This window comes from Tupaia chinensis, unplaced genomic scaffold (assembly GCF_000334495.1).
Source record: "Tupaia chinensis unplaced genomic scaffold, TupChi_1.0 Scaffold000057_1, whole genome shotgun sequence".
In the NCBI taxonomy this organism is placed as follows: domain Eukaryota; kingdom Metazoa; phylum Chordata; class Mammalia; order Scandentia; family Tupaiidae; genus Tupaia; species Tupaia belangeri.
In genome coordinates this window covers 2,450,907-2,477,229 of record NW_006159515.1, presented here as the reverse complement: position 1 = coordinate 2,477,229, position 26,323 = coordinate 2,450,907, and the positions used below count along the sequence as shown (strand labels likewise).

General features: G+C 38.5%; 1 protein-coding gene and 1 non-coding gene across 2 annotated transcripts in view; both read right to left on the bottom strand.

The window, feature by feature from the left end:
* Positions 1 to 26,323, bottom strand: part of FGF14 (fibroblast growth factor 14) — a 733,354-nt gene that overhangs the window by 655,367 nt on the left and 51,664 nt on the right. The gene's annotated exons all lie outside the window — the stretch shown is intronic.
* LOC114009981 (U6 spliceosomal RNA) lies at positions 4,853 to 4,959 on the bottom strand. The gene has a single exon (XR_003551382.1). It is a non-coding gene; the product is annotated as a U6 spliceosomal RNA (small nuclear RNA).

Here is a 26,323-nt window from a genome sequence, read left to right as displayed (position 1 = left end):
CTTGGGGAGACCCCATACCTGCCATAATTTTAATGGCTGCTGGTGAGTCACAGAGTGCTTCGGTGACTACTGATTGGACTCCCAAGATGTACAAAATCTTGAAAAATATGTACATCCAAACCTGCCTAAAATCTGAAGTCCTCTCACACTTATGAATAGTTTTAGTCCAACACCTCTTTCCTTGTGTCCTATATGATTTCCTTTTGTCAAAATTATCATTGGGCCAGCCTGTGCATGGTGGTTGAGGTGACTGGATCCCGATAGCTGACCCTGTGGTTTGAGTCCTGGACCTGACAGCTTGAAAAGCACTCCAGGCACATGTGCATGCATGCCCAATATTCTGAAGGGAAGGAGAAATAGAGGTGAAGTGATTGCAGCATTACCAAGTCCCATGGAAGGCACTTTCCTTCTCTCTCTCTCTCTCTCTCTCTCTCTCTCTCCAGTGAGCATGCACCCTCCAGAAAATGAAAACAAAAATATCATTAACTGGCAAATGTAATGCAAAATGCAAGCTTATATGAAAATTTTATAATTTCAGCAGATTAATGCATTTATTGCTTCTTACTTAAGGGCATATAAATCATTCCTAAAACACACTTGTAACACACTTGTAACATGTTCTAATTCTATGTATCTGTTAAAGAAAGAAATATGTATCCATTTCCGATCTGTCTCTAACATCTACCTTTCCTTCGTTTGTCACCAAAGTAATTCTATTGATCTCATTGGTCCTTGCTTTCCTAACAAATTGACACCCACGGCAGCATCTCTTAGACTGGCAAACACCATGAAAGTGCATGGTGGCTCCATGTGGCCTTTGCCCATATCGTAAATTTGGTTAACACTTGACCTTATTGATTTTTCCCCACTTTTGCCCAAATGTAAGGTTAAAAGATTGCTTTAATGTCAATTTATAAATTATTAATACTGTGTGAGCATTTGACATTAGTGGAAATACAGAAAAAAAATGGTTCCACCTCAGTTTGAGACCTTTAAAAGCTGCATTAGTCACAGACTTCTCTAAGAATATGCGGAATTCTGAGTCTTTAAATGCATAGTTATGTAAAAAGATTTATAAGATCTGATATCCTATTGTTCATTAGCCTGCTTCTTTCCATTTTATTTTCTGACTTTGTTATTGATGAATAAGTTAGTTGAATACTAACAAAACTCTGTTTTATAATTTTCCTATGAGTTATCTCACAAATAAATAACAAAATAATGGTTTTACCATTCAAAAGGCATTGATATGATATTGGTAAATATAAAAACCTAATCCCAGAGTCAAATTGAAGTCATACTATCTGTAGAGTAATCCAGATTAAATTAACCAAGAGTATTGGCCTTTTAAAAAATGTAACTAATATCCTGTCAATCATTAAGATAAAAGATAGGAACGAAATTAACCTCGTAGTTATAATATACACGCCATACCTATGGGGACTGTAATCCAGGTTCTGAGATCAAGCTGCTACTGCCCCACTTGTTACACACAAATAAAGGCAAGAAATTTAGTCTAGATCAGGAATAATTTCACGATCCTTCAAACTACTGGTCAATGGGATCTTAAGAGAGTTAAACGTCAGATGAGTGTTCACAGCATCACATCCTATGTGTCATAGTGTCACATCCTTTGTGTGTGCCTATGCTTTTGTGTGTTACTGTGCATAGGTCATATGTGAGCACGTGGACAGGTTTATAGACCTCACCATATGTATCTTTGTCTGATGTTGTGAGGGAGAAGAAAGGTGAAACACTGTATTTGTACACTCAACAATAATCATCAAAGCTACTAATTTCAGTGCATTTAATATTATATCCTCACTCTGAGATACAAATGCACAGGGAAAGACATGAACATGAGGGACGGAGGGAGAAAACCCCTTCTCCAGTCCCAGCCACACAACTCTAAGAGGCTCCTCTGTTGTGATTAAGAGCTGTGGCTTTAAACTGTCTTGGTTCAAATTCTGCTCTATCAGGTATGCCGTGTGTCTCTTTGGGCATTTATCTAATCCACCCAACCTCAGTCTCTTCATGTGTAAAGTGGGCATTCATTTTCATGCTTTCAACAGACACATGTCCAGTGTCTGATACATGCTGAGCATCATACTGACGTTGCTTTGATGTGACTGTTCATTGTGGTCATTAGATCAGATGATGGATGTAAAGCCTTTGGCCCAGTGACTCGAACAGAGCAGGCCTCAATAAATGTTAGTCTGCGGGATGATTATTACTGAATGCACTGGGGAGGACACTTCATCCATGATCACTAATCCTCACAACTGGATAAAAGAGTTACTTACTCTCTTACACCTGAGGAAACTGAGGCTAACTAAGGTGAACTGTCTTGTCCAGTCACAACTTTTTCTCCCTATTAAGGACAGATATTGTATTTCTATGTGAAAACTCTGCATTCTAAATGCATTACAAATAGTAACATGTTTAGATAATAATTCATTAAAACTCACCATCTTTTCACTGCACCATATTGACCGCCATTATTGATATTTGTTAGCTCTGTTGATCATCATTGAAACATTAAAGGTTAATTGTTTAAAATGTTATTGTGATTCTCAAACCAATAAGCACAAATAGACAGCACAGCACAGTCATAAGATTAAAAAAAAAAAAAAAAAAAAAAAGCAGGGATAAGAGCTTCACAACCATAATACTTCAAAGGAACAATAGCCAAAGGAAATGAAAAAAGTCTAAAAATAACAGATGGACAGAATTCCCCAAATAGCTCAAATATCCCCCTAGAAGCAAGGATCAACAACAAAACAAAAAAACCATGAGGCAAAAATGAAAAAAAAAGAGTATATTAGTTTTTAATAATACCTGAAACTATTTTTTCCCAAAGTATTTTGAAAAGGAGCCAAGTGTATTCAACCATTAATCTGACTGAGATTATCAACATTAAAAAAAAACAAATCAGAGCCAGCTTGTGTATGGTGGTTAAGCCCACATAGCCAATTGCTTGGCTCATGTTCAGAAACACTGGCACACATGCATGCCCAAAATCCTGAAAGAGAAGGGAGAGATGGAGGAGAAGGCATCACAGTGTGACCATTCCCCATAGGGGGTGCTTTCTCACTATCTCTCTCTCTCTCTCTCTCTCTCTCTCTGTCTCTCTGTCTCTGTCTCTGTCTCTACCTAGCAAAACCACATACCCTCTCACAAAAGGAGAAAAAAAAAAGAAAAAATTTACAAATATGTTAGTTTTTTTATTTACACAATACCAAGTAAAATATTATTTTTCTCCCTTATTGTTGATAAGAAGAATACCATCTATGGTCATTCAAAGACAGGTTATTGCCTCTGGTGACTGCTTCCTACTCAGCCATTTGTGAAGATCTTGTCTCCTATCAGTCACTTGTTCACATCACTCAGCTTGTATGAACAAGCCACCCTGATATTATCCGAATGTGCAATGAAACACACTCATTGGCTGCTCCCTCTGCCTAGAATGCTATTTTCCAGACTGTGGTGGTGAAGACACTCAATCCCTTCAAGAGGTCTACAGACCCTCACTCTTTAAAATTTAAATGTGCAACCCCATCCACTGCAGCATTCCTGATCCTACACACCCTGCTTTATATCTTCCCTAACACTGGCATGATCCATCAAACTATATACCGTATTTACCCATCATGTGCATTTATTTTCGATTTCACACTTTATGTAGAGAGACATAGAGAAGATACAGCACCCTCAGGAGGGTTTTGATACCATGCTCCACCCCAACTTCAGCCAGCTCAGACCATCGGCACACACAGCCTGGCGTATTCAGGGACAGATCTAGATGTGAACCAGGAATTTTTCCACATGGGTCAGCTTTGCAGAGTGTCATGGTTTTCTGCTGTGCCACCACACAAACTATATTTCTTTTTTCATTTTTGTCTGTTTCCCCCGACCACTCCAAATTGAATATTAGCTTAGTAGGCACACATTTTTTTGTTATGTTTTTACACACCTGTTCATCAATATACCCTTGGATATATAAACAGAGACTGGTATAAACAAACAAAGTTTATACAATAAATTTTAGGTGCCAATAATTTTTTTTCACACCTGCTGCAGTGGACACAGGTGATGCTCAAAAACAAAATACAAATAAAGCAACCTTGTGTTTCTGGATGGGTATTCTCAAGAGACCAAGAAATCTTAGTCTCTACTATGTTGGGATTGAAATATGAGATGAGCAATAATCACTATGAGTATTGTTCAGTTTTGAGTTTTAAGGCATAATCTCAAATAAACAAATGCAAAATGTAAAGAATAAGCTCAGAAGACCAGGAAAAATCAAAATGTCAAATGCAAATGGTTAGAGAAAAGAAATTTCTCCACTGAAAATAGGGCTGCCAAAATATTTTTTCCTAAACTGCTATTAAATATGCTAAAGCCACGAACTGCACAAAATCAAATAAAACTATTCATATAATTAGGTCAAACTGAGCAGCAAATTATCCCAAAGAGGTGTCCTGACCCTCTTCTTATGATTTCCTTAGTGTTGTCAACTATTTTCTTGGAACAAATTAATGCTTAATGACTACGTAACAAATAGCATAAATATTTAACACCATTTCCTCATCATTGAAGGAAGAAAAATGTATTTATCTACTCATAAGTTGGTTATGAAATGAGGTCTGGGGAGACAAGAGGAACACACACAGGAGAAAATAGCTCAAAATGATTATTAAACTTTTACATCTACATGCTACTTAAGTCCTACACATGTAAGTAAAGAAAACAAGATTTTTAAAATGTGTGTGAGAAAAATAAATGGTCCAAGGCCTAGAGATTTTGACTGAGAAAAAAGGTCCCTGAAAACTCAAATACATAAGCTGTACATCACTTAGAGTATTACTTCACGAATTTGCGTGTCATCCTTGCGCAGGGGCCATGCTAATCTTCTCTGTATCATTCCAATTTTAGTATATGTGCTGCCAAAGCGAGCATCACTTAGAGTATTACTAAAATGAAAAGTCAAGTTAATGATTTCCCATAGAAGGGAAAGCTCTGTTTGTCTCATGTGTTAAACCTGAGTAATAATTCAGTCTAGTCCAGGATAGACACAGCAAAACTCCAAAGCTTCAAATGGAAGAAAAGTTAAATGGATAATTAGCATACCAACATCTATGCTCACATTTCAAGGCACTTTGATTAAAATAAAGTTTTAAAATAAATACCCAGTAAAGGTACAGCAGCCTAGGAACAGCTTTCCGGTCCTCCAAGACAGCACAAATCATTTAAATACCTATTTCTGTACTTCCGGCAACATGGATGTTAACATGAAAGGATGAACACAACTCTTTGCATTTGGCTGCATTGCAAGACATCTTTTAGGATCCAAGATCCAGGCTATTTAGGAGTTACCAGGAGGAGAAGGAGGAGAATCCACACCAAACAATATAAAACCACTTAAAAATCTATGGCTATGGTTGTCCCTCCAACTCTAACTATTTCTCTTAATTCAAATAAATGAATTTGGCCATGTGGACAAATCATATGTCTTCTATCAGATCACTATCTCTCTTTAAAAAAAAAAAGGAGGAAGGGGGAGGAGGAGGAGGAGAAGGAGAAGAAGTAGAAGAAGAAGAAATCAGGAATGGTCTCACTTCCAAGAATATACTTTATAATCAAAAAGGGGAATTGCAAGGATCACCAAAAAGATTTAGAACAAATACTGGGATATGATCTAAAGATCCATAGCCCAGGGAGAGCTCCTCTCACTACCATGAAAAAGCAATGATGAAAGTGACTAACAATTGATGAATCTCCTATTATCCAACCAGAGCCCAAACAGTCTCCTGTACACCATTCTCCCTTTTGGAATTGAAGACAGTGTTTGATTTTGTACTCAAATTTTAATATGCTCAATAAATGTTTGCAACTTATTCAAGCTAACAATCCTGAAGGTTGTGGTCCTTTATAAGTGTATTTATTATTCATCTATCCATCTATTGATTAATTGATCAGAAGTGTGAATACATACTGCGTATAAACTTTGTGCTATGTTCTGTGCAGCTTGGCAAAAACAAAACTATTCCCAAGTAGCTGTAAAATTCTGTTAATGGTCTAACTAAAGTGAATAAAATTTGTCCTCTAGATAGGCTGTTCTATATTTTTAGAATAACTGGCATCTAAATATATCTCTGCCTCTTCTATCCTTCTGTACAGATCACAGGTTTCTGTCCTCCTTGTAGTTAGTATAACTGTCTACCCTTCTTGACAGCAAACTCTTCAAAGGAAGGACTTTATGCATCATGTATCTCCCACTTACTCCCTCACTTAAATCACTAACTCACTGCCTGGTATGTTGTGGATGCTTAGAATAGCTGTGTAGGGCGATGCATGAAGGAAGAACAATAATTTAGCCTGTTAAAGGGAGAGGGGGCGTCCCTGGTTGTATAGATGAGCATTCCCACAAATAAGAAAGGAATTCCTCAGTATAGGTGTATAAATTAGGAGTGTGTCCTAACACTGCTCATTTTCAAGGAGTTGAAAGAGCATTCCAGATATCCTAGTGTTCCCAGCAAAAATGACATCATTTGCAGAAATAGGAAAATCTCAAATTCTATATGCTCTTGACAAACCTCCAACCCTTCTCTCCCTTTGTCACACCCAGCTTTATCACAACTACCTGCCCGAAGGCCATTGAAGCTAAGTTTCTTTTCTGTTTATACATCCAAAAATTTCAGCTCATCACTTCTCTTTCATACAGGCATTCCATGTGGGCTACATCCTCTTCTCTGGCTCTGTCCACCATGCTCCATTCCTGAGGTTCTTCCATGTTGTCCACCAAAGCTTGTGAGCAATTGATCCAAAGCCCTATTTGTTCCAATTCTCTGAATATTCCTTTCACTTCTTACACTAAAACTAAGACCTGCTTCTCCTCCCAGGATTCAGCTTCTTCCCAGCCCTATAAGTAAAGGATTCTTTTTCCTCTCCACACAAGCAAAATGATTGTCCCGAAGAAAGAATGATGTCCTCCTAGCTCATCCTTGTCAGATCATTCTCCCGTTCTACTCCAGAAAGACCCTTAGCTTCTCAGTACCGACTGTGAGCAGATGATTCTCATGCACTTAAAACCTGTCAACAACTTTCTCTTTATTGCAATCATTTGCTGACCTTCCTTTTAACATTGCAAGTTCTTTACCTTTTGCTCATCATCAATATCTCTAAAAATATCCAAAATAACTCTTACTGACCTCCCTTTCCAGTTAAAGATTGCCTTTCTATTCTCGTACCTTTTTTCTGATGATCTTATCCTGTTTTACCTCAGTTTCTCGTAAGTACAGTTTATACAAGGAGTCTCAATCCACTGAATAACCTCATTATCAAGTGTCCATTCTCAGATCACTATCTCCTGTTTCCCAACTTACTCTCTCCTTCTCAGACCCAATCGGGATTTATGGTCTATTTATCTTGACACCCTTTCCATGCCTTTCTCCTTATCCACTCATGTTTTATGTCCCACATTCCCAACTTATGTTTAATGATTATTATCTCTTCATTACATTCTTTCAAAACCCTCACCACATTTAAGCCCAATTCTCCACAACCTACTCTATGCATTCTGGACTTGGCTTAAATGCCGTATTTACTCATAAGAAGGCCAGTTGTTCTCACTATGGACACATGATCACTAATCTCAAATGGACCCTTAGTACTGGCATACAAGAAAACTGCAGAGATGTGTTCCAGTCATCCTACCACTCTTCTGGAGGACAACTCTATATTATCCTCTCTTCACATTTTCAGCACAACCTCCTCCACCTGCACTCTCAGCTCAAGATCTCATTTTGCCTTTTCAGTGAGAAAATAGGAGCAATCAGAAGAGAATACCCTCAACTCCCACATGCTCATCTCTTCACCTGCCAGCCCCAGTGTTCCTATCCTCTGCCTTTCCTCCTATTATTATGAACTGGTTTTCCATGTTCCTATCTAAGATCAAGTCCTCCACTTTTGCACAAGGTCTCATCTCATCTGCCCTACTCAAGAATATTGCTGTAGCAATTCTCACCTCTCTCTCCTGCCTCATAAACTTTGTCACTACTAGACCATTATCATTGACCGGTTAATCAAGCTATGATATCTCAGATCTAAGAAAGGAAAGAATAAGATCCCACATTCCTCTGATCCAAGATCAAGTTTTGACACCTGGCTCCAAAGAGTTTTCTATACTCTTGCTCTCTCCAGTTTCTCTCTTCATTAGCCATCTCCCATAAGCACCCAGTCCTGCTCACTTCTACTTTAATTATTCCTCTGGCTCAATATGACTCTTTCAGCTCCCATTACTGTTGTATTGTACATTTTACTCATTTCTTCACTTATATTTTGTCCCTATAAGTACAACATCTCCTTGAAATCAGGAGCATTTGTCTACTTTATTTTCTGCTACTTTCCTGGTACTTAAAACAGTAATGTGCTGATAAATACGTGCTGAACAAATAAATGAATGGATCCAGAAGAATTAACATTAAGACTTTGGAATCAAATTGTCCTCCATTTGAACAGCAGCTTTGAACCTCTCTGCAATTCAATTTTTTTCCACTGTAAAATGTGGATAACAAACTATACCATAGAATTATTGAAGTAATTAAACAACATGTTGTATGTAAAAGCCGACAGCAAATTCCTGGGAACACAGCAAATAGACAACAAATGAGTGGCTTTTACACTCTACCAGGTCAAAATGTATAAAGCAATTTCAATGACTACATTCTGAACTGCTTGACTGCTCCATTTTTTGAACGTCTTTAATATCCCAAGGCCTCAAAAGAGATAGTTACAATGTATGCAGTTTAACACAGATCTTGATACAATTCCGTACCTTGGACCCATACTGGAAATGTTTTACTTCATCACATCTGTACATCATCAGCTTGCATTTCATTAAACTTTTGCCTCCTGGTTATACATTTACATTGTGCTAGGCCCTGAGGACAAGAGTTCACAATGCTGCTCATATGTGGATGGAGGCTCCATCTGACAAAGCTCAGACCCATACCCTGTTGCTAGGACTCACTGGTGTGCAACATGGGACCTGAAGCAAAATGTAATCATCCTATCCTTTGCTTGATCACTGTGTCACCAAGTGGTCTACTAGGGTTGTCTCTCCTGCTATCTTTAAAAAGAAGATGAAATAAAAAGAACTGAAATAAGGTATGATGAGCACAAGTTACATGAAATGCACAATGAAGGGTTTTCAGGATTCAAATACACTTTTCTTGTGTAATTGATAAAAGGACGATAGAACTATGAAAGTTTAGAGATGGTACTATAGCATCCTCATTTATAAATGAGGAGGTCCACTGAGCTTATGTAAAGAGAATGGGCATTAATAAAATGTTTCCAGGGACCAGCAGATGGCATAATGGCTACGTTGCTGGACTCCCAGGTAGTTGACCGTGGTTCGAGTCCTGGACCCCGTGGCTTAAACTCATGCCAGGCATGTGTGCATGTGTGCCCAAGATCCCGAGAGGAGAACAGAGGAGAAGAGATTGCGGTGTGGCCATTCCCCCTGGGAGGTGATTTCTTGCTTTCTGTCTCTCTGTCTTTCTCTGTCTCTTTGGCAAGCGCACATGCCCTGTAGCAAAAACCTCTCTAAAAAAAAAAAAAGTTTCCACCATGGAAAGGAAAGTAACTTCCACAGAGCAAATGCCCACAGCAGAGACAGACAGGCAGCATGATGGAATAGAAAAGACACAGAAATAGTAACCAGCACAGCGCCCGACACAATAAATATTTGGGCAAGAACTGAATGAGGAGTACAGTGACCTGGATTCTGGTCACTGCTGTACCCAAACTCTCCTTGAATAAGTTACTTCTCCCCCTGAGTCTCATTTTTCTCATTTTTATACTTAACATCATAGTCAGTATATTTCTCTAACTTAAAGGTATGTTAGGGGCTAATTATAATTCGTAGGGGTAGGAAAAGGGGAAGAGAGATTGCTTTTAAAGATTTTGTCCTAAGATTTTCCCAGAGCTGTTCTAGGACCTTGGCACCTCAGAGTCAGGTTCTATTTCAATAAATAAAGATTTGAAAAAAAGGTAAGTTCAAACAAATAGTTGACTTTCCTTTATCCCAAAGAAAATGCTTAAATGAAGCAGCAAACCTATAATACTCATTATTCTGAGATGGCATTATATCTTGATATAGATAGACCTTAAAGCTAAGACAGCATTCTTAATTATCACAGACTTTATTGACTCTGTGTGTGCCTCTGAATGTATGAAACATTAATGAGGATCCCAAAATGCAAAATAGTGAGAATCCCTTCTGCCATATTTATAAAGCTAAGGGAAAATTCCATTTTCTCAGAATTTAAGGCTGCAATCTATGATTTCTCCAAAAAGAGCTTTACCAACATTTTTTTTATATAAATTCTCTTCTGTGCATCGTGTCCTCAAATACATCATCCACAGATGATGACTAACTCACAGCAGACCTGTCTCCTCTCCAGTGCTGGTTGAAATGCTGCCATCCTTCCTGACAGGTCTAAGTATTTCAGTCATTAATAATCATTTTTACTTATATGTTTCTTAACATTGGTAAAGGAAGCCCGCCCAAGAGTCTTGCAAATTAGACAGGTTTATTTTGCATCAGGAAAGAGACATGATTAGTGCCATTTCTCAACAAATGGCTAGTTACAGCTAAGTCAGAAATAGGGCCAGAAGTCCCACTTCTAATTCCTTGACCTGACTCTCCCATAATGCTTCTAGCTGACTAATGAGAATTAACTTAAAGCACATCACAACATAGAGAACTCATGAAGATATTTCTATCGATGGTATTTCTAGAAACATTACAAATTCTCTGTGTTAAACTATGTAAAATATGGGAACCAGATTATCATATTGCACTAAGTAAATCTTGGGATATCCAACATGCCACCCATTTATATAAAATTCATTCCAAAAAGTAAAACTTCCCTTCTAACTTAACCCAACATGGCTCTCACATATGTGAAATGTTTATTGTTTGAAAACACATCAAATGTCCAGATTTATAACTACAAATTCAGTTTGTGTCTATGAGAATCCAAGTTACGGATTTGTAAGCAAGTTAGAGCAGACTTTATTCCGAATAAAAAAAAAAAAAAAACTGGGCCATAGAACAGTCTCGCCCAGGGTCAACTTGTTATTTGAAGATTAAACAAGAGTTAAAGCTTATGACCTTGGTTATGAACTGAGCTTCCTGCTATACTGTTTCTTCTGGATTTGACAAAGAGTCAAAACCCAGGGGTTACACAAGAAGAGACCCCGGGGCTTTAGGTTTAGTAGGAACACAAAAGCACTGCCGGAGATATTCAGCATGGTTCCTGCTTATGATTTCCTGTGTTCTGAGGATGGGAGCTGTAAACAGTTACCAACCCGTTACCAAAAATACCAAGCCCAGTCACAAAGGACTCAGCGTCTAGAGCGAATAAACAATGCTACCTCCAAACCTGGTGCTGTTCATTCAGTGCCAACATCGTCCTGGACCCAAAAAAAAAAAGGCATTTCTGAGGTATCTCTTGGCTATTTGTCACATTAAGCTCCAGTATGTTATCAGAGAAATCACCCAGCAGCCACCACAGGATATTTCTTACTTTGATGACTGAAAGGCACATGCTGGGTCTGGAGGAAGGAGCCATTGATTGATTTTCACCTCTTTTCCCTGGCTGACAGCAATTTTAAAGCGAAGGAACAAGCCAGATCACTCATCTGCCTGCTTGGCATGCCTGGTAGTTATAGGAGCCCATATCGAGGCCATCTGTTCAGGTCCCACTCTCTCCAAACACACATAGAAAAATATCATCAAAGGGGTTTGCTCCAGCCCTCTTCATGAGCCACCTGAGGTGAAGCAGAAGACGCAACTGAGCAGCCCACCCCCTCAGTTTTCCTCTTAGAGGCCGAGTCCAGCCAAGACATGTGTTGACGCTGGCACAATTAACTTCAAGTTGATTTCCCTAGGCATATGTTAAGTTGATCTGAACGTCACTGGCTTAGTCCTATCTGACAGACAGGTAGGTAGGCAAACCCAGTGAGTCACTGGAAATGCACACTGCATACACCCAATGAAGCAAAATCCATCTCAGAAGACATCATGCTCAGCACGTGCCTTCTGGTATTTAGTGCACCATCAAACTCAACTCTCAGATGCCCCTAAATCCCTGCAACCAGGAAAGCTATCTGCAGCAAAACATGCAGATGACGGCCACTTTTCATAAACAAAAATGTCATGGAACCCTATTCAGTGAAATAAAATTGAACAAGATGTTCTCTTCTGCCTCAACATCACTGTGTTGCACAAAGATTCATAATCTACTGAAAAAAATGCCAATCATTAAAGATTTGGTTATTAGAATAAAAGGATGCATTAGTATAAGGCTTTTGTGATCAAGATTCTAACTCACAGAATTTATGAACTCAACTGGAAATAATTTGGCTTCCTAACATATTTTAAATTTGACTTTTTTGTACCCAAAATCTTTCTTTTTTAGTTATCTTTGAGATAATCATGTGAAGAATGTCCTAGATTTTTTCAGATAATCTATTATGAAAGCAAGGGAGCTTCTGGGTGCTGAGACTTTATTGGTGGTTGTGTTGGCGGCACCCCTTTTTCCCCAAGAAAACACTTGTTTTCAATCCACATTATTTTTCTCCAAGATAAACTAAGAGAGGGAAAAAAAGAATAATAGTAATAATTAATTATCTTGCTTCTCCTTTGAAGTACCTCTAGAGTTCTTAGTAATCCTTTATCCTCAGTCTGTGCCTCAGTGCGCGCACACACACACACACACACACACACATACACACACACTCAAGTATAACTGCCTCAGAAAGTTCACAAAATATGCATCTTTTACCATGAAATCTTGTGATGTATCCCAAAATATCTTTTAGTTTACTTCATCATCCTTTTATCTAACCATCTTGCTTCTTTATTCTAAGACAGTAACTCACAACTGGGATGACCTTTGATGTATGAAAAAGAATACAGTAAAGTGTCCAACAAACAAACCTTAAAAAATCAATGTACGGATCAAAAAGGTAGTAATAAAGATGCAAAGGCTTTTTCTTATAGTAACTAAAGCTCTTGCAGAAGACAAGGTGATCAGTTCAATTGCCCTGATGCATGTACCTCTGCAGGCATTCAGAGTCCTTAATAAAATGGCAATCGGATTTACTTAAAAGAGTAACAGTACCTCATCTATGGGTAATAGTTTAGTCAATCAAGAAGAATTTATTAATTAACTGCTATGTGCGCAGTACTGAATTAGATGCAGAGTTTTTTAAGTAAAATATGTGCTATTACATTGCTTCCTGTGATTATGGCAAGAAAACTAAATATGCATTTAGTAGAAATGAGATAAGGTAGAATAATCAATGAGAAGCTTCCTGGAGCAAGTCCCACTTTTGCTGTGCCTTCAGGCAAAATTAAGAAAACTACAGGAGAAAAGGAAAATTCCCTAAGCCTAGCTCCCTAGAAACTTTTGTTTCTGATCACTGTCAATCAAATCATTATAATTACAGAACCCACTTATCAAACATGTCCAGACAATAAGCAAATTCTAAAAGCTACTTTGCCAAAGACAATTATTATTTCCATTGGGGATATTACTTCCAATGGGGATATCCATCCTCAAAGAATTTGAGCCAAACTGCAGAGAATTAAGAAGGAAAGAAGGAAAAAAACACAGCGGTTACTCAGAATACTTTTAGACCTGAGTATTAAACAAGGACAGACAGTATTACAGAGAATAGGACTTTTTCCAATGGTTAGACATCATGAAAGCTAGAGGAATAATTAAAGGTCCCCAAAATGTAGGATGGCATTTAATCCAGAATAAAATGACTAGCTTTATAGATAAAGTGTTTTCCATATAAGACTGGAGAAGAACAAGAGGATCACTTCTTTATGTATGCAAATAAAAAAGGAAAGATAAAACATTCCAATATGAAAAATCTCATTATCCCAAACTTTTATTAAAGTTCCTGTGTCATTCAAAATGACTCAAAGTGAATGTCCACTGTCCATCCACCATCTCCCCATCCACTCATTTGTTCATTCTGCAAGAATCTCAAATTCAGGCTGTGTTTAAGACAATAGGAGGCTTTGAAGGATACAAAAACAGTTCCTGCCCTTAAAATGCTGCTGATGTATAATTAAAAGCTGTTCTTTCTTCCTTTTCCAACCTACTGCCCACCCTATTATGACTGCAAAACAGGAAGACTAACAACGCTACTATTTGAAATATTTTTATGATTGAGAAGTCTATCATCCTGCAAGGTTTCCAAGAGAGGGCATTTTTCAACAACTCATATGTCCTTACTGAGTACAAAACAAAAAGTTGGCACAAGGCTGTGGTCTCACTTTTTTTTCCCACTCGAACTTGCAAATGATCAAAGTTATCTAGCAACGATAGTTGACCTATTAGGTAAGAATGCCAGAGAGCTGACATGTGGAGACTGAGGTGTGGATATATTTAGAAACTACTCCCAAGGCTATCTGCATGTGTCTCTGAGGCTCTCTTCTCTCCCCTGCCTCTGTTCTTAGCTTCTCCGCGCTCATGTTGGCATCCATACTGAATGTGCTCAGCATGGAACCTGCTGGGCTGTGGGGAAACAACGGGCTCCGTTGTTGAAGGAGTAATTGCACATCAGGGCTCTTCACCCACCTAGTCAAAGTTTCTACTGACTCCAGTAGAAAATCAGTGTTTTGTGATACTTTTAAGATATTACCTAAAAGTATGTAGGCACTTTAATAAAGTCAGAAACTACACAGTATTTGTGTGCTTTAATCTCTTAATTCAGGGCCACCCCATAGCGTACTGGTTAAGGGAACTGGATTCCAAGCCTGACTGTATAGTTTGAATTCTAATCTGGAGGCTTAAAAAACATGCTGGGAGAAGCTTGCAAATGGTGTGGTGGTTAAAGACTCTGGACTCCCACCGCGGTTCGAGTCCCAGACCTGGTAGCTTGCTTTCTTACTTTCTCTCTCTGTCACTCTCTCTCTCTCTGTCTCTCTCTCTCTCTCTCTGACCCTCTCTGGTCAAATTAAAACAAATAAATAAAGTGAATAAAGTTAAATAAAATGATTCTTTAAAAAAAAATTTTTAAAACATGTTCAGTATCCTGACAGGAGGAAGAAATAGAGATAGAATTGCAGTTGACCACACCCCATAGCAGGTGCTTTCTCCCTCTCTATGTCTCTCTGTGTCTCTGTCTTGCTCTGGCAAGTTCAACTACCCCCTGTCCAAAAAAAAAAAGAAGAAGAAAAGAGAAGAAAAAAATCTGGGGCTGCCAGGTGGCAGAACACTGGACTCCCACATGGCAGGCTACAGTTCAAGTCTCGAACCTGGTGGCTTGCTTTCTCACTTTCCCTCCCTCTCTCTTGCTCTCTCTGGCTCTTGGTCTGTCCCTCTCTGGTCAAATTTAAATAAATAAATGAAAATAAATAAAATAATTCTTTTTAAAAAGGGAGAAAAAAATCTTTCATATGAAGATTCAATCAGGGGACAACAAATGGAAAACAAGCTATAGTTAAGGCAACTGAGCACAGCATGTCAACTGGACAGCCCAAGTCTCAGACACTGCAGCTTGAGAAACACCCAGATGTGTACACACGCCCTGAACTCTGAGAAAGGGGGTAAAGATGCAGGAAAAGGGACCAGCAGTTAGCGTAATGGCGATGTCACTGGACTCCCACGTAGTCGACCGCGGTTCGAGTCCCGGACCCAGTGGCTTAAACTCACGCCGGGCGTGTGTGCGTGCGCGCCCAAGATCCCGAGAGGAGAAAGGAGGAGAAGGGATTGTGGCGTGGCCATCCCCCCTGGGGGGTGATTTCTCGCTTTCTATCTCTCTGTCTCTCTCTGTCTGGCAAGCGCACGCGCCCTATAGCTAAAACCTCTCAAAAAAAAAAAAGATGCAGGAAAAGAGATTACAGTGTGACCTACGCCCATCGTGTGGGTCTCTCTCTCTCTCTCTCTCTCTCTTTCTCACACACACACACACACACACACGCACCCTCTGACAAATACAAAATAAATAAAATAAACATGGACAAAATTAATTCAATAGTCTGATTTTTCCCATGTCCCAATGATGGCATCTACTTCAGTAGCTTTTGCTTTTTTTGCTTTTATTTTTGCTTTTTGTGCTTTTTTTTTTTTTTTTAGATTTTTCAATAAGGCATGTGCACTTGCCAGAGAGACAGAGAGAAAGAGAGAGAGAGAGGGAAAGTGAGAAATTACCCCCCAGGGTGATGGCCATGCCACAATCCCTTCTCCATTTTCCTCTTGGGATTTTGAGTACACATATGCACACACATGCTCACACACACACATGCATGCACACATGTACACACATGTGCGGTGTGATTTTTAAGTCACCGTAATCTGGGACTCAAACCATGCAGCTGGCCAGGTGGATTCCAGTAGTTCCTTAACCCCCATACTTCCTGCGGGCCTCAGTGGATATTTTTAACCCTATAAACAGTGATAATAACTCATTCTATAACTGTATAGTATACCTAGCAGACTAATATTGGCTTCAGATAACTTAAATAGCTCAGGAATAGCAATAATCCAGAAATGAAGATTAGTGATGATTTAAGGAATGAAATAACCTAGAATCTACTGAAATAATTGTGGGATGCCAGCTTTTCAATTCTAGCTCAAATTGGTCAATTTTTCCCCATATTTGCTGCCCACAATATGCTAAGCGTATCCAAACTTGTCAGCGGAGGGTAAAAATGGGTCAATAGGTGCATATGGGAGGTATATTTCCATAATTTTTTAATTGAAGTTTTGCTGACTATGCAAGTTTTCTTAGCCTAAACCATTGTCTTCTGCAGGTAGGAGCATCAATATTTGAGTAAAAGTACCTTTGCAGTTGGCCACACCCCACTAGCGGGTGCTTTCTCCCTCTGTGTCTCTCTGTGTCTCTGTCTTGCTCTGGCAAGTTCAACTGCCCTCTGGAAGGTAGGAAGAAAGGAAGGAAGGAAGGAAGGAAGGAAGGAAGGAAGGAAGGAAGGAAAGAGAAAAGAAAAGAGAAAAGAGAAAAGAAAAGAGAAAAGAAAAGAGAAAAGAAAAGAAAAGAAAAGAAAAGAAAAGAAAAGAAAAGAAAAGAAAAAAGAAAAAAGAAAAGAAAAGAAAAAGAAAAGGAAAGGAAAGGAAAGGAAAGGAAAGGAAAGGAAAGGAAAGGAAAGGAAAAGGAAAAGGAAAAGGAAAAGGAAAAGGAAAAGGAAAAGGAAAAGAAAAAGAAAAAGAAAAAGAAAAAGAAAAAGAAAAAGAAAAAGAAAAGAAAAGAATCTTTCATATGCAGTGCTATTCAATCCAGGGACAACAAAATAGTAAAAGTAGTTCCAAAGCTACTAACTGCCAATGTTTCTGCTACAACATTAATATAGAGTTAGTAAGTGTAACAATAAAAGCTTAGGAAATATCCAAAAACAGGACAACTTATTTTCAGGTTGCTGGTAAAACATCCACGAGAGGCACCACTTTTGCGACGAGGCACATTCCATATGTCTCCCGGCGTCAGTGCCGCCACTTATAAACAGTCGATCACGTGCCACATGGGGTCTGCAGACATAAGAGCTTTGAGCCTAAGAGGGAAGAGTGATTTAATACACAAACTGTTAAGAGTGGCCTGAAAGAACAGTGGCAGAGGGGCAGATTTGGGGTACAAAAGAGGGTGTGGTCAGTTCCCAGGGAAAACGGACAAAGACTGCTTCCCAGGCAGAGGAGACGGTTGCGAAATTAAGGCCAGCTAGTGGCTGCGGGGTCCTGGGCACTGTGGGTGGCTCCTCACATCTCCAGCATGGATTTCTAGGGCTGCTGTTGCCAGGCCTGCACAGAGAGGGCCTCGTCTGCCAAGCTAGCACGTCTACATTTCCCCACGAAAGGCTTGAAACAGATGAATCACATAACCAGATTTGCCTTTAGAAAGATAACTGCAGCAGCTGCATGGGGAATGGAAGGGAGGGTGTGATCTGAGAGACTGGCACAGGCAGTGTTAGCTCTCAAACTAAACCTGTGTGACCCTTCCACAAATCCCGTGGGTCAAATCTTCTCCTAAACATAGCTCTCATATTCACATTGCCTCCTTAGAAGCATGGTGGAATCCAAACGTATTTTGAAGGTTAATACTTTTTTAATATCCTGTTAGATTTCTTTAGCAAGAAAAAGAAAAGCCACTGAAGCTAACGTGAAGATGCATTTCTGTAGCAGCTGTTTTGATCAGTCTAACCCACTCTTCCTGTGGCCATTCTATTAAATATAATGTGGTTAAGGCTATGCAAGGAAAAAAAATCTAATAACCATATTCTCATACTCTGTCACAGAAAGAATATGGAATGCTTTTAAAACTGATTATATAATTCACAGTAAGATCTGTTCCATTCTTAGTTATCAGTAAAATGAAGTGATCTGTAACAATCTATGTACTTTTCCTACTTCTACTAGAAAAGACAGAAGAAAATTCATTACCTTTAAAGGAATCCTCCATGAATAAATTATCCTGTGGTTATAATATTTTAAAGTCCCTCATATCTATTAAAAACTACATTAATAAATAATTTAGATGTCAGAATGTTTTAAAAAGATAGATATTGTCAAAAAGCTACAATTTCTGGGGGGAAAAAATCCTCCAGTCTTTTAAGGGATCTGAATTAAAATAGAATCACTTCCCTAAAGAATCTTACTAAACCCATTAGCTATTGAGATTATAACACATATTGCTTCTGGATAAAGAATATCCATGTCTGCCCACTTGGGCAAAATACTAATTAAATGTTTTACAGCAAAAACAATGTCTATTATCAGAGTGCTTGCTTGATAAATTATTTTTGAAGATCAGACTGAATTTCCGTGTAAATAGAATATAGTCAGAAGATGTGTTTGTTCATTGATTTAGATTTGCTCTCGTACCCTGTTTGATATGTACACCCTGTCAGTCCAGCCTGTCTTCACAATGTTTGAGCACATACTACCTGCTAGGTTCTGGGTGTACACAGAATTTACAGTAAAGTGGGAAAGGCACTCAAGGGATTGTTGCCATGCCAAGTACAAGTTCAGTGCTTCACAATGTCTAGTGTTAGGACAGCCTCACGTGTGAAGTTCAAAGGACATGTCTTGGAGGAGAGTTGTTAAAGCTTGATGTGCAACTAACAATTTTCCAGTCAAGAAAGGCACAGAACACATTTTACTTAGCATGAGGCAACAATGGTATAGAAAGCCCCTACTGGGAGCTTGATGTTTTTGGAACATGAGATGTGGAATGAGGAGCTATGGGAGAAGAGTTTGTTGAAGTAGGTTGGGCTGGGCCCTCAGTGTGCTTCTAGAACCAGCACATGAGCCTGACAACTTTCTCAAAATAGGAATCAGGGAAATTTCACTGAATTCCAGGTGAGAATTCTCATACTATAACCTTTTGTGTTTGACCTTAATGCACTACTAATTTCTTATGAACCCCTGGGGAGAACAACCATAGCTTTTCTGTGTCTCTTTTCCTTTTTGGGCACTCTACTAACCTACTGAGATTATTGAAGAAGTAAACAAGAAAGATGACAAGAGTACTTTGGAGCATATAACCACAGTATTATTTTTAAGTACTATGTTATTTTAATAATTAGTATTATTATGCATAGAATGAACTGCTCCAGGTAAGCAAGACACAGTAAGCACATATACTTTATAATATATGTGAGCAGTATGGGTTGACTCGCATCTAATCTATGATAACTTTGTTAAACATGGTACTTCTTGGGCATGTCCTTCCTTTCTTTTTTTTTGAGATCCAGTGTTGTCACAAGAGAAAAGTAGTGAACTAAATATTCTCTCCATCCTCCCAATCTATCTTTTTTCTCTGTTTTTTGGGGTTTTTTTTCTGCCTCTAAGGCAAACATTTCTTTTTTTTTTTTTCCACATTGACATTACACTTCATTTGAAAGACACATCAGTTTGGTAGTCACAATTGAGACAACATATCAGAAATTTCATCAATGGAGTATAATATTCCTTTGGGTTTTTTTGTTTGTTTGTTTTTAATTAAAGTAGATCTTTAATATATCTTTACTCATAGAAGTAGCAAACATCCAAAGAAATAGAGATCAAAAGTAACAATCTCTATATAGCACAAGCTCTAGAATCAGAACTATGAGATCTATGTACTATTATATATAAGATAGAATGTACTCATATTTTCATAGCAATTGTAGGATATAGTAAGATGGAAAATTTTGCATTCCATGTGTAAATGATTTATAGATAGGTTAACCTAAGGCATACATTTCTAAAGTAAAAAGCTGGAACACATCTGTCTCAAATTCTTATATTGGTATGGATTTCTTGCTATAGATTTTTCTTTTCTAGAGTCATTAGCATTTTAAGCCATATGTCCATAACTCCTAAATTATTCAGAAAAATGTGAACACTTCAAGAAGCCAGTATGAGTTTAGTAAAAATGCATCATACTAACCCAATCATATTCATTTTTCTAAAACTTTTACTAGAGAAGGAGATTGTGAAAATTCTACAAAGATAATATATTCGTATTCCATCGGGGATCCTGGCAGGATTTCTCTTGCTCTTTCTGGGAACCAGTATAGGACATTAATCAGGAGTAACCTCTCAGTTGGCTGGATTCAACAGTCAACTCATGACCTTAACCAAAGTAGGATGGTTATCCCTAGGACAATGGAGGAGGAGCTTTATAATGGTAACAATGATGGATATATAGTTCTCTATATTTATCTCCCTATCTCTCTCTCTATCTCTATCTCTATCTCTCTCTCTCTCTCTCTCTCTCTCTCTCTATATATATATATATATATATATATATAAAACTATATCTAACACTCTTATCTACAACTTGTATGAAATGTCTCATCATTTAATGTGTATATAACATATATATCTAAAAGACAGAGATTGAAAGTATTTTTAAATTATTCCAGAGCCTAAAATACTGGATTAAAGTGGTAAGTGTACAAAAATATAAAAGTCAGCTTTAGAATTAAACAATTAAGTTGGAGGATGAGGGATACCTAATTTAAATATGCTATAAATAAAATATCCATAAAATGAAATACTAAGTAGCTATATGAACCACATACCTATTACAAATATGTCCTATAACTATGTAACTCCATATAATATGTATCTATCTAACTAGTAGTAACCTATAAATAACTATATAACCAAAATCTAGAAAGCATAAGTAATCTATCCCAGGTCATATAAGTAGGATATAGAGCCTAAGTCCACCTGAATTCAAATCTTGAATTCTTAAGCGTTAGGCTCCTTGCTTCTCAAGGCAGTATAGAACCATGTTTACTGACCTGAATACACATCATAACACATGACAGTTTACAAAGTCATATATATAATATATAATATACAGAGGAAGAACATATAAGCTCCTGATACAAATATATGCACATACACAAATGTCATATATGAGTATGCATGTACAGTAGTGCCCTCTTATCCACAGTCTCACTTTCCACAGTTTGAGTTATTGTGGTCAACTACAGTCCAGAAAAGTGTCTTTCTTAAGCTATTGAATGAGGTCTCTCTCTTATTCTTTTGATCTCTTGCCCAAAATCTCTTCTACTGCACTCATAATTCTCCCTCTTGTGATGATATGAGACAATACAACGCCTATATGATGAGATGAATGGAGGTAAATACCATAGGTATTGTGATGTAATGTTTGGCTACTATTGACTATTTGAAGATACATTGGGAAATTATTACAAGAAATTATAATTGTTCTATTTTATTATCACCACTGTTAATCTCTTACTATGTATAACTTATAAATTAAATGTTTTGAGAGAGAGAAATTTTTGCTATAGGGTGTATGTGTTCACCAGAGAAAGAGAAAGAAAGTAAGAAATCACTCCTTCGGGGGGAAGGCCATGCCACAACCTCTTCTTCTCTGTTCTCCTCTCAGGATTTTGGGCTTGCACATACATGAACCCAGTGTGAGTTTCAAGCTGCCTGGTCCAGAACACGAATCATGGTTGGCCAAGTGGGATTCCAGATCCTCAATCGCCATGTCACCTGCTGGCCCTACAAATTAAACTTTTATCATAGGCATGTATCTATAGTACTGTGTGTGTGTGTGTGTGTGTGTGTGTGTGTGTGTGTGTGTAGTCTGGTACTATCCAAAGTATTAGGCATTCACCAAGTTTCTTGGAATATATCTACTGGCAATAAGAGAAAACTACTGCATATATGTATGTATCAGTATGCATTGTTCATGATAAGTCTTTAAGGTAATAAAAATTTTAACACTGAATGTTTGGGGAGTAATGGCATTATTTCATGATTTTAAAAATTTACTTTTCATCCAAATTTTCTTTTTTCCTTAAGGCTCCTATCTTGCTTTTATAATTAAAATGCATCATGAAGAGAGCCGAGGCAGTGCACTGATGAGAATTTCAGTTAGTCAGCAGTGTGACTCAGGTGCCAGAATCACTAACGCAGCCTGATGTGTGTTATAAAGGGACCAACTCAAATGCAGGAACAGAACATTTCCATGTGTTTTGTGCTGATCCTGGAACACTGTGTTCAACAGGACATCCAGAAGTGGAATGGGGCAGAGCTTAGAGAACAAAAACTAGGTAATTACATTATGCAAAGTGTCCTGAAGGAGCTGTGCAAGTGATCCAGGAACACATGGCACCATGGCCTAGCCCAGGTGTCATGAAGACCCCTCTCAATAGATGAGGTGCAAGCTGATACCTGAAAGATGACCAGGAGCTGACTTGACAAGGAGGAAAGTATGTAAAGGTAGAGTTAGAGGGAGTGAGTCCTGTGGCAAAAAATCAACCAAGTCCTCCCTCATGGCTACCTTAGGGAGAAATTGACCCTAAAGGGCTACGATCCAAGCTGCCCTGGCCATGAAACACACCTAAAATGAATGCATTGCAGATCCAGACTGACAGCTGTCCTCTTTGTAGAGATCCAAAGGCTCAGCTTCATACATGCAACAACAGGACCTAGGAAACCTAGGCAGCACCAGAGAGAAAATAGACTACTTTTGGCCCAAAATTGGAATAACAGTGTGGTTTTTTCTTATTTTGTCATGTACAGAGAGCACTTAAACAATCTACAGTAAAGGGAATGGACCCATAAACATGTAAACAGTGATGGACTCCCAAGGGCCAATTTCTATTTATTTAAGAAAAAAAGTTTTGATGACTAAGAAAGGAAAAGATACAGCAGTAACTGAGAATGCATGTGGTAGAGACTGAAAGACTGGAAAACATAAAAGTATTAAATCTGTTATGGGCAATAGAGACAAAGTGGAAAGACAGTGTGAGAGGGGAAGGGTGTAGAAAAAGGAAATTTGGCGGCGGGGGGTGGGGGGAAATAGAGAGGTAAGACCTTTGTCGGACACAGATAAGGTCTGTTATCTGTTGACAAGGATGTGTATAACAGTTTCAACTGGGCTGGACTGAGGTGTATATGACACTGGGTAAAGTCTCTTCATAATCTAAATGATGTATAGGGATTTAATACATGAATAATAAAATAAATAAATTTTTTAAATTAAAATTAAAAATTATAAAAAAAGAATGCATATGACCCTAATTAAGCTTTTCTGGGTAATAAAATGCAATCAGAGAAGGGCATCTCACGAGGATGTGTGAGTGGGCCAGAAATCCTCAGATAAGCTTTGATGTGGGCAAGTGTAAAATTATTCATTTATGCAAAATAATTTAAATGTCCCCTGTAGAAAAATGAGTTCCAAGAAATCAGTTACAGCTCAGAAAAGGATATAAAAGTCCGATATTTCCTAAAAATGTGTTACTATAGTCAAAACAGCAGATAAAATGCTAAGTAACTCGAGAATATCATTGACAACTGTGGTTCTTTTCATTTTTCTTTTTTCATTAGCATGTAGCCCACCCTTAAGGCACAAAGGAGAACACTAGAAAGTACCAAAGACAGTTCAGAACAGCAGTTCTCAAGACATAGTCCCTGTGTGAAGCATCAGCGTTGCCTAACTAACATTGCAAAAGCTTCCTCAGGCACCATCTCAGATCTATTAAATAAAAACCTCTGGGCCCAGGATTCGGTTAATAAGCTCTTCAGGTCCTTCTGAAGCACACTCAGAGTTCAGAACCATCACTCTGGAAAATAACAACCATAAAGATCCATGAAACCTAAGGAGACACCCACTTCACCCCCTGCCCCAAACCTGAGAAGCCAGGTTGACAAGGAATGTCATCAGACAGAGGACCACTCTCCTTATTAACCGTCCCAACCTTTTTTACATTCCTTTAGCAAAAACATATGTCTTACTCAGCGATCTGTCCTTAACCCAAACTTAAACACAGGAGTCTGTCCTAACAGAACACTTCCCACAGGCTTCTTCTAGGCCAGAGCTTCTCTGCTTGGGCCATTTCCTAAGGAAATAAATGGCAAGATGGGAGACATTTTTGATTGTCAAAATGAGGGGAATGGGGTGGAGTTAAAGGCACCTACTGGGTAGAGCGCAAAGAGGATGTTAAAACATTGTACAACTCACAGGGTAACTCCCCACAGCAAAGAACTCTCCAGCCAGTAATGTGCTGTGGACAAAGCACAATTTACACCAGGTGCCCTGGGAACTATACTCATACCCAGCATATCTCTTTGCTTCTCCATTCCTTCAACCCAAGTTGGTTTCACTAAAACCTGTGAAATCCTGATTCCTTTGCGATATGTGATTCCCCTTTGTGCTCACTGTTCCTTATCTACCCTCCGTCTACTCGACTTAATTACATATGGCTTTTTCAGATGGCACAGGCTTCTCAGCGGCATTCCTCGGCTCAACAATACAGTGGACAGGAATGTAACATTCATTTTTTCACTTAAAAGCCTCAAAAGAGAATGGCGGTCATGTGATTAGCAGTTCATCTTTTTTTGACTTGAACATGTTGAACAAATAAGAAGTTTCCCCTATCCTAATAATAATGTCGCTTGGTGGAGAGTATTAAAAATTTGCAAATTTTAGTTCCACAAAGATAATAAAGGTGCTAATTTTGTAGCCTAGTGATTAAGGGAGCCAGAACCCTCATGGCCAACCCAGTTTGACTCCTGCCTTGGTGACTTGAAAAACACACAAGGAGTGTGCTTGCCTGTCCCAAATCCCAGCAGGATAAAGAAATGGAGAAGGGATTGCAGCATGGCCCCATTGAGTGAGGCTTCTCCTCCCCTCCCCCCCTGACTCTGGCAGGTACATATGCCCTCCAGCAATTTAAAAAAAGATAATAAAAATGCCTATTTCTACAGAAACAGTTTCATTTTTTTAATTATTATTATTGACAGAAAATTCAAAGCCAGGAAGCTGAAAGTTGCATTTTCTCTAAGAAGAAAGTAAAAACCTTGAATATGATTTATTCCTTGACTTTACCTAAATATAACATATTAAGAATGAATTATTCACTGCTGATTTTAAACACAAACTTGAGAAAAAGATGTAGATGAGAGTGAGTATAGACTATGGTGACCTATTAAAATCATATACACATGAAAATACTCTCTAGCAATGAATTAATACCCTATTTACCAGCAACGTATATTATAGAATGAAGTCCACAATTTAATTTGTTAACAATGAGTTTCATCTGAGCACAAAGACCACTCTCAAATGCTACCAAAACCATGCCCAAAATCATTTCTGCAGAAATGGTTGTTTTCTTAAAAGAGAAGTCACTGGCCTTGAGAAACGCGGTACTTTGAGCTCATCTGCAGTGGAGGGCAGACTTGTCCATCTACATCTTCAGCCCAGGTGAGAATTTCATTTCACCAATTCTATTTTTCTACCACATGTACTTAATTTGCACATCCTCCTTAGGAAATCACAGAACATATTAGGATAAGAAAGTCCTTAGTACTTGGGAAAAATTGAGGTGCCTTTCTGTAGAACTCATGAAGAGGGGGGCTCACCCAGTGTGGCTTGACAGCCCGCAAGTGCTCAGGTATAAAACAAAGATGTGGAAATTCAAAGGGATCTGGGCAGGAATACCAAAGTTTGTGTTGAAGTGAAGAGTGGTATACTATCCAGCAGCTTATTCTACAACAGTGTCCCTCGGAGGTACATTCAATTCTCATAAACTTTCTACCTATGAACAGTCAGTGGCCACTACCACCTGCTCACTACCTTGAAGACAAGTGTACTCATGAAAAAATAAAAATCTGTGGCCCAGAGGCTTGAGAAACACACCAGGCACATGTGCATGCATGCCCAAGATCCCAAACAGAAATGGAGGAGAAGGGATTTCCATCTGTCCATCCTTAATGGGGGGGGGGGGCCCCCACTCTCCCCCCGT